Source organism: Pogoniulus pusillus, chromosome 8 (assembly GCF_015220805.1).
Source record: "Pogoniulus pusillus isolate bPogPus1 chromosome 8, bPogPus1.pri, whole genome shotgun sequence".
Lineage (NCBI taxonomy): Eukaryota > Metazoa > Chordata > Aves > Piciformes > Lybiidae > Pogoniulus > Pogoniulus pusillus.
In genome coordinates this window covers 17,910,796-17,919,931 of record NC_087271.1, presented here as the reverse complement: position 1 = coordinate 17,919,931, position 9,136 = coordinate 17,910,796, and the positions used below count along the sequence as shown (strand labels likewise).

The window sequence follows — 9,136 nt, the reverse complement described above, 5'->3', positions numbered from 1 at the left end:
ACCTGATTATCTTAAAGGTCTGTTTCAACCAAAACAATTCTACGATTCAGTGTAAGACTGCTGTGTAACCTGATTCACCTGATCCAACTCCACAGTGCCTGACAGCCTGGTCCTGCTCCTCCTAGCCCAGTGTCCTGGCTGCTCCCCATGTTCCAGCTTCAGAGTGAACCAAACCCAGTATAGGTTCACCTGACAACAGCATCTGCTCTCCCTTCAACCAGTTCCCATCCACCTCACTACCTGATCATCCAGACCACGCTGCCTCAGTTCAGCCTGAAGGATGCTGTGGGAGACGGTGTCAAATGCTTTATTGAAGTCGAGATAAACCACATCCACTGCTCTGCCATCATCTATCCACCTGGTTACATCCTCATCAAAGGCTATCAGGTTGGTCAAACATTACTGCCCCTTGGTATAACCATGCTGACTGCTCCTGATGACCCTCTGGTCCTTTATATGCCTAAGGACATCACTGAGGATAAATTTCTCCACCACCTTTCTGGGGATGGAGGTGATGCTGACGGGTCTATAGTTACCTGAGTTCTCCTCCTTACCCTTTTTGAAGAGTGCAGTGATGTTTGCCCTCCTCCAGTCCCCAGGAAGCTCTCCTGTCTGCCATGACTTACTGCAGATGGTAGAGAGTGCTCTGGCAATGCCCTGTGCCAGCTTCCTCATCACCCACAGGTAATGCCATCGAGACCTATGGACGTATGGATGTGCAGATTACTCAACTGTTCCTTCACCCAGCCCTCAAACCGGGGCAGACTCTTCTGTCATGCTTTCCTCTGGTGCCTCAGGTGTCAGAGGCTCCTGAGGACAGTCCCCAGTGGCACAGACAGAATCAAAGAAGGCATTTAGTAACTCCATCTTCCTTGTATCCTCTGTCTCCAAGGCACCCTCCTTGTTCAGCAGAGGGCTTACATTGCCTCTAACATGAGCTTCTCCTGCAATGGATTTGAAGAAGCCCTTTTTGTTATCCTTGATCTCTCTTGCAAGGTTGAGTTCCAGTGAGTCCTTAGCCTTCCTAGTTGCCTCCCTACATCCTCTGACAACAGCCCTGTACTCCTCCCAGGTGCCAGCGCCTCCTTCCATGAGCTGTAGACTCTCTTCTTCCACTTAAGTTTGCTTAGCAGTTCCTTACTTAACTATGCAGGTCTCCTGGCTCCCTTTCTTGATTTCCCACTTACTGAGATGCACTGATCTTGAGCTTGGCAGAAGAAGTCCTTAAAAGTTAACCAACTATCATGGGCCCCTCTGCCTTCTAGTGCCCTGTCCCATGACATTTCACACAGCAATTGCTTGAAAAGACCAAAGTTTGCCCTCCTGAAATCCAGAGGTGTAATCCTGCTTGATATCCTGTTCCTACCAGACAAGATCTTGAACTCCACCATCTCATGATCACTAAGGCCAAGGCTGCCCTCAACCTTCACTGCTTCAACCAGACCCTCCTTGTTGGTAAGGATGAGATCCAGCAGTGCTCCCCTCCTAGTTGGCTCCTCCACCATTTGCATCAAGAAGTTATCATCGATGCACTGGAGGAACCTCCTGGACTGTGGCTGGCTGCTGAGAAGCCCTTCCACCAAATATCTGGATAGTTAAAATCCCCCACAAGAACCAGGGCCTGTGATTGTGAGGCTGCTGTTAGCAGAAGGCCTCCTCCACTTCTCATCCTGCTCACCATGTCTCTGTGACTTCCACCAGGCCATAACCTTGTGGCCACACATGGATTTCTAACTCCTCCTGTTCATTCCCCATGCTGCATGCATTGGTGTATAAACATTTCAGGGATGGAGCTGAGTACATAGTTTTCAGCATTTTTTAATTGCTTTTATACTTCCATCCATTGCTTCATCACTCCCAGTCTGAATAACCAGCAGTGGGTAAGAGTCTGATGGCCGCACCAGACTGAGGAGTCTCTTACACATGTCCCTGTGCTGTGCCCTAGGCAAGCAGCAGGCCTCCCTGTGGGATGGATCTGGCCTGCAAATTGGACCCTCAGTTCCCCTGAGAAGAGAATCCTCTATTACTACCACCTCTTTTTTTCCCTGCTCACACTAGTCCTGCGCCGTGGGACTGGCTGAGAGGTCTTGAGTGGCTGTGTGCATGAGTGTTCATCTATATCCTCGTTTAGCTGAGCCTCTGTTACAAGGGTCTCGTACCTGCTGTGTGTGGGCAACTGGGAAGATTGGGGGGATTGGGAGGGGATTTGCCTACCCCTCTTGCCTGGCTGGAGAGGGGCCTGTTGCCATTCCTCCCCTTCTCCTATATCTCTTGTTCTCTCTGGGTGACAAGAGGGCATGGGATCACCTCCTTCTTGTGCCACCACATTGGCTGCCCCTTGCTCATGGATGAGTGTCCTGGACTCCCCATCAGGGCAGGCAGAGCCTGGCTCCATCAGTCAACCTCCTTTTCAGACTCCCTGATATTCCTAAATCTTTCAATTTCACCTTGTAGTTTTTCAACCTCTGCTTGCAACTGTGCTGCCCAGCTGAGCAGAAAATTTACCTGCTCACACCTTGCACAGTCCCCTGCTGGAAGAGAGAGGCAGAGACATTCCCTGCAGCTTGCGTTTTGTGCCGTGGCTTGCTTTTGGGGGTACCCTGTCTGCGTTCTCTCCATTTCAGTTGGCAATCTTGGAGCCAGCTGCGTAGTTCTCAGCACAGGAGGGACATGAACCTGTTGGAGCTGGGCCAGAGGAGGCCACAGCAGTGATGGGAGGGCTGGAAGCACTCTGCTGCGAGGCCAGGCTGAGAGAGTTGGGCTGTTCTGCTTGGAGAAGGGTCCAAGGAGACCTTCTGGTGGCCTTTCAGTGCTTAAAGGGGCTGACGAGAAAGCTGGAGATAGACTTTTTATCAGGCCTGTCGTGACAGGACAAGGGCTGATGGTTTGAACTGAAAGAGGGAGATTCAGACTGGAGAGAAGGAAGAATTCTTTTACAATAAGAATGAAGAAACCCTGGCTTTGGTTTCCTAGAGAGGTGGTAGATGCCCCACCCTTGGAACCATTGCAGGCCAGGTTGGCTGGGGCCGTGAGCAACTTGGTTTAGCTGAAGTTGTTCCTGCTTAGTGCAGAGGGGCTGGACTAGATGACCTTTAAACAAACTCCAAACATTCTATAGTTCTATGATTCTCTGTGGTAGACAAAGTGAAAAGATCAATTCTGTTATCTTGATGAATAACCACTCAACTTAGTTCCTTCGTAACTCCCATCGGTTTTTCTTAGTTAAAAAGGGAGAAATGTTTTTCCTTTGGAGGAAAAAAAAGTCCAATTTAAAAATGAATTCTAATCTGAGCAGCGCTGAACGTAGCCTGACACTCTGCAGGAGCTTGCAAGAGCACAGAGAGGCATTGTCAGGGTATTTTCTGATGCTGTTGCAGTTTAAAGAACTGCTGACACTGCAGCTCTGCGGCCCATTTTACGTGTTACGCAGCGCCTCTGACTTCATTACCTCCTCCTGATTTTTTCCTAGTACCTAGCAGAAGAATCAAGCCCCAGAAGTATTGCCAGGAACAAATCAATGACAACCTGAAACCACTTAGATAAAGTTAAATCACATTTATGTAAAGGTCCAGTCAATCCCAAGATGATGGCATCGATGATTTAAAGCACTTTCCCGTATGCAGGGCCACTCACTTTGCCTTGAAATGCCACGAAAAAAAGGCTGTGTAAATGTTCATGCTGCTTCAAGTAGAGGGAAAGTGTCACTATTTCAGGGACAAAAGTGAACACTGGCTTCTGAAAGGCTGAAAACTGCAGGGCAGGCAAGTAAAAGACAACGCCAGAATCTCAGCACAGCCAGGGTTGGAAGGAAGGTCTGGAGATAATCCACTCAAGTTCCCTGCTAGAGCAGAGGCACCCACAGCAGCTTGCCCAGCATCACAATGGCCAGGAGGGTTTCAAAGCTCTCCAGACAAAGAGGCTCCACAACCTCTCAGGGCAACCTGCTCCAGGGCTCCAGCACTATTAGAACAAAGAAGTTTCTCCTGCTGTTCTGGTTTGTGCCTGTTGCCCTTGTCCTCTCTCTGGGTACCACTGAGAAGAGTCTGGCCCCATCCTCTTGTCCCCCACAGGTCCTTTATCTCTTGCTGAGCATTGATCAGATCCCCTCTCAGGCTGCTCTTCTGCAGGCTCAGCAGCCCCAGGGCTCTCAGCCTTTCCTCCTCACAGAGATGCTGCAGGCCCCTCAGCATCTTTGTAGCCTGGACTCTCTCCAGTACTTGTTTCTCTTGAGCTGGGGAGGCCATTAGTGGTCCCAGTAATTTATATGTGGCCTGACTGTGGCAAAGTAGAGAGGGAGGAGAACCTCCCTTGACCTGCTGGTCAGAGTCTTCTTCAGTCCTCCAGAAGACCATTTGCCTTGGTCACAACAGCACAGTGCTGGCTCTTGGTTATGTTGCTGTCCAGCACTAAGATACTTGCCTACAATGCAAGCTTTGTGCTTATTCTCCTTGATTTCAGGACACTGTTGCCTGCTAATCTCTCCCAGTTGTTCTGTGACATGTAACTGGGATGATACTAACATGCTTCTAAAAATTACTACCAAGAACTATGCCAATAGCAGGGGAGGATTTCCAACCCATACCTCGAACGGCCTGCTCTTGCCATGACATACCATCTCATGGGGAGGATGTCATTTTGGATTAACCCCCTTCAAGTCAGTTCCCCTAAGGAATGAAGCACGTGTGTTTGTAGCTATAGCAGGGTCTTTCTGCAGACAGCTGCAGAAAAAGCCTCTGGTGCAAAATCACCTGGACAACCTGTTGTGGGTGCCTCTGCTTTAGCAGGGCGCTTGGACTGGATCATCTCCAGAGGTCCCTTCCAACCCCCACCATGCCAGGATTCTGGGATTCTGCGAGGAAACTGAGCACACAGTTTCTCTTGAGACTCTAAATGCCGTAAGAGCTCAGCCCTTTTTTAAACAGGGAGGTGTGTGAGCACGTGAGAACTTAATTCCTGCTGAAGGACATGGCCTTTGGGAGCCCGGGTCATTGCTGGACACGGTCCTGGGCTCCGGGGGCTGCCGCTTTAGATGGACGCAGAAGTAAAGCTGCTGTTCTCTGAGCTGGTGCAGCCACAAGCTAAGCACCTTATGCAATCTGTCTGTCATGGCCTCCTCACCTTCGCTTTGATTTGCAGCTCTGAGCTTCAGGATTGAAAGGATGTTGGCAGCATCAGTTGCTGTGCTGGGAAACAAGCCCTGCCTGGAAAGCATAAATAATAAAGATCTGGTTTGTTACGGGGCAGGAAACCCACTGAGAAAACCTGATTTTGTCATTATAAAGGCAAAGCCATGGAAAGGGCTCAGAAGATTGACAGCTACTCAATGGCAGTGCAGCCTCTGCAGGCAGATCACAGCAGGGACACACACGGGTGGATGGACAGATAGACAAGATAGGGAACAAGAGAGCAAGAAAAGGCTAGGCCTGAGAGCCATGCCACAGCCACATAGACATCACAGAATCAACCAGGCTGGAAGAGACCTCCAAGATCATCCAGCCCAACCTAGCACCCAGCCCTATCCAGTCAACTAGACCATGGCACTAAATGCCTCATCCAGTCTTTTCTTGAACACCTCCAGGGACGGTGACTCCACCACCTCCCTGGGCAGCCCATTCCAGTGGGAAATCACTCTCTCAGTGAAGAACTTTCTCCTAACATCCAGTCTTTACTTCCCCTAGCACAACTTGAGACTGTTTGGAACACAAATCCTATGAGAAGAGGCTGAGGGAGCTGGGAGTGTGCAGCCTGGAGAAGAGGAGGCTCAGGGGTGAACTCATTGCTGTCTACAACTACCCAAAGGGAGGCTGTAGACAGGTGGGGGTTGGTTTCTTCTCCCAGGCAACCAGCAACAGAACAAGGGGACACAGTCTCAAGTTGTGCTGGGGGAAGTGTAGACTGGATGTTAGAATCATAGGATCAACCAGGTTGGAAGAGACCTCCAAGATCATCCAGTCCAACCTAGCACCCAGCCCTAGCCAGTCAACTAGACCATGGCACTAAGTGCCTCATCCAGGCTTTTCTTGAACACCTCCAGGGACGGTGCCTCCACCACCTCCCTGAGCAGCCCATTCCAATGCCAATCACTCTCTCTGGCAAGAACTTCCTCCTAACATCCAGCCTATACTTTCCCTGGCACAACTTGAGACTGTGTCCCCTTGTTCTATTGCTGGTTGCCTGGGAGAAGAGGCCACCCCCCACCTGGCTACAATGTCCCTTCAGGTAGTTCTTCACAGAGAGAGTGATTGGCATTGGAATGGGCTGCCCAGGGAGGTGGTGGAGGCACCGTCCCTGAAAGTGTTCAAGAAAAGCCTGGATGAGGCACTTAGTGCCATGGTCTAGATGACTGGATAGGGCTAGGGGATAGGTTGGACTGGATGATCTTGGAGGTCTCTTCCAACCTGGTTGATTCTATGATTCTGTGAGACTATGGTTGCGTGGGAGAAGAGACCAACCCCTCCTGGCTACAATGTCCCTTCAGGTAGTTGTAGACAGCAATGAGGTCACCCCTGAGCCTCATCTTCTCCAGGCTGCACAACCCCAGCTCTCTCAGCCTCTCCTCATAGGGTCTGTGTTCCAGGCCTTTCACCATCTTTGTTGCCCTTCTCTGGACATGCTCCAGCACCTCAACATGATCTCTCCAACCTCAAGATCTCTTCTACCCTGAGTTAAGATTACCGTAGCGATGGAAACAGGATAAGACTCCAAGGCACATGGCTAATCCCATCCAACAGTGCAACAGTGCTAATCGCACCCAACAGTGCTGCAAGGCTGATGAAAGTGGTTTAAAAAGGTGGGAAAGCATCTGCACTGTGCTCTGCTGGGGACCCGAGAGCCGCGGCTGGAAGCAGGTTGGGAAGAGCAGGATTCCTTCTTCTTGGGAGAAGGGGAAAACTATAACCAGCGATTGTCTTTAATTTGTAAACTACAACTATGTGGCTGGCACATGCGTGCACTCACATGCCTCTCAGCTCCTGTGTGGGAGGTGAAATGTTTTGGGTTGATCTGCTAGAGAAAAGGTTCAGAAGTCAGGACTCGCACACCCATGTGCTGCTAGGGTGATGTTATCGGTGTGCTCTGATCGGTGTGAATGACATGAAAATACCATGACGTGGGGAAAGAGGCTGCTTTCTTCTCGTGACCAATTGGGCTGTTAGGACAATTCCCCCAAAGGCAGCAGATGGGCTCTGGAGAGGACAATCACCAGATGCGTTGGCGTGTGTGGGCAGGGGGTATCGTTTTGGTGAACCGAATCATCTTCTGACTGATAGTACTTCCACTTGTGCCATTTCCTGTGACTTCGAGAAGAGTTTGAAACCACAATGAAGAAACTCATCTCTCTTCTGTGCAGACAGAATTGTGTCTCCTCATTTTGCTGTAAACACCAGGGTGTTTATGCCGCCTCATCCACGCCTGTGTGAGGCTAGGAGTAGGCTGCAGACAGTTTGAAGATGGTCCAGACATGGCAGTAGCTCGGCCTGTGCCAGGGCAGACATTGGATGTCTGTGGAGACAGCAGCTATGGCCTTGGCACTGCGTCCTAAAGACAAACTTGAGAGTGGGTCTGTGTGAACCTCAGGAGGTTCAACAAGGCCAAGTGCAAAGTTCTGCACCTGGGCTGAGGCAGTCCCTAGTATCGACACAGACTAGGGGGATGAAGGGATGGAGAGCAGCCCTAGGGAGAAAAACTTGAGTGTGCTGGTGGTGAAAGCCAGGGAGAGACTTCTGAGCGAGGCCTATTGTGATGGGATAAGGTGATGCATTTAAACTAGCAGAGAGAGATTCAGACTAGATACTGTAAGATTTTTTTACACTGAGAGCATTGAGACACTGGTCGAGGTTGCCCAGAGAGGTGGTTCCATCCCTGGAACCATTGCAGGTCTGGCTGGGGCTCTGAGCAGCCTGCTCTGGTTGCAGCTGTCCCTGCTGAACTGCAGGGAGGTGGGACTGGGTGACCTTTAAAGGTCCCTTCCACCCAAACGCAGTTCTACGAACTGAGCACCATCTGAGCCCTACCATGTGGCCGACTTCTAAATCAGCTTCTGCTTAACCCCCTGGTCCTGACCTCTCTTTGCAGTCTCTTCACCTCGCATTACACCTCCCTAGCGTTCACCCTGCCCGTGCTCCAGACACATCCCTGCGGCCGAGTCAGGGCTGCCCCGCCGGCGCTCGGTAGCCGCTGGGCGCCTGCACCGACCCCATCCTGCCGCCCACCTGAACCGGGAAAACTCACCGGCGGAGCTGCCCCCCACCACAGCCGCCTAACTCTGAGCCCAAAGCCGCCTCCCCATCACCCTCCTCAGCGTGGGCGGCGAGAGGCGGAAAGCTGCCGCGGCTCGTCGCCACCCCCGGGCGGGCCCGGCGCGGCGCATGCTCCACAGGCGGTCGTCGCTGCCGTGCGGGGACCGCCGCCCTGCTCCTGCTGAGAGCCTGCGGGCTTCGCTCTCGGACGCAGCGGGACGGGCCGGGTCGGGCCGGGCCAGGCCGTGCCGCCCCTCAGGGTCGCGGCTGAGCGGCACGCCCGCGCCGCTCCGTCGCCCGACTTACGCCCGGTGAGGAAGCGGTGAAGGGGGCCGGGGAAGGGTCTTGCGCCTCCCTGTCCGGGCGCGGGGCTGAGGGGAGCCGAGGAGGAGGGCGGCGCGGCGGCGGCGGGCACTTCTCCCTGGGGAAAGCGCCCGAGATGGCCGACAGCGCGGGGGCGGTGCGGGGCTGCCTCCGGCGGCCGCCTTGGCCCTTTCCCGGACTCATTGCGGCGGTCGGGCCCGGGGCCTGTGGCTGGGCTGCGGTGTGCGTGTCCGCAGGGTTCACCTCGGGGGGAGAGGCCGGCGAGCGGACGGGGGACGACGTCGTGCTGGCGGTGCCGGGCTGGGAAAGGGAGTTTTGAGAGCCACGTTTCGGCGAGTCCTGGGCAGTCGCGGCGGGGGAGGAAGGTCCTGTTTTGGTGATAGCAGAAAGCGGAGCTGAGCAGCTGGTGGGAATGGGTGACGTTTAAAACATAGCCAGTTGCTCAGGAGTGAGCCCGGACCCTCCGTGAGTCTCCTCGGTGTTTTCCAGTGGAGCCGCTTAGAAATACTGCTGCCTTGCACTTCTGTGCAGGTAAAGGGCTTGGGAAAACTGATGGCGTCTAGCTCTTAGTCTGG

The 9,136-nt window shown here is 52.8% G+C and overlaps 1 protein-coding gene across 4 annotated transcripts in view; it reads left to right on the top strand.

Moving 5' to 3' along the window:
* Window positions 1-8,362: 8,362 nt before the first annotated feature.
* JAK1 (Janus kinase 1) overlaps window positions 8,363-9,136 on the top strand; it is an 88,254-nt gene continuing 87,480 nt past the window's right edge. For 3 of the 4 annotated variants that reach the window (XM_064147409.1, XM_064147410.1, XM_064147407.1), the window contains exon 1: window positions 8,363-8,548. The gene's annotated coding sequence lies outside the window, so the exon portion shown is untranslated. The remainder of the gene's footprint in view (window positions 8,549-9,136) is intronic. The other variant, XM_064147411.1, reaches the window with a different exon arrangement.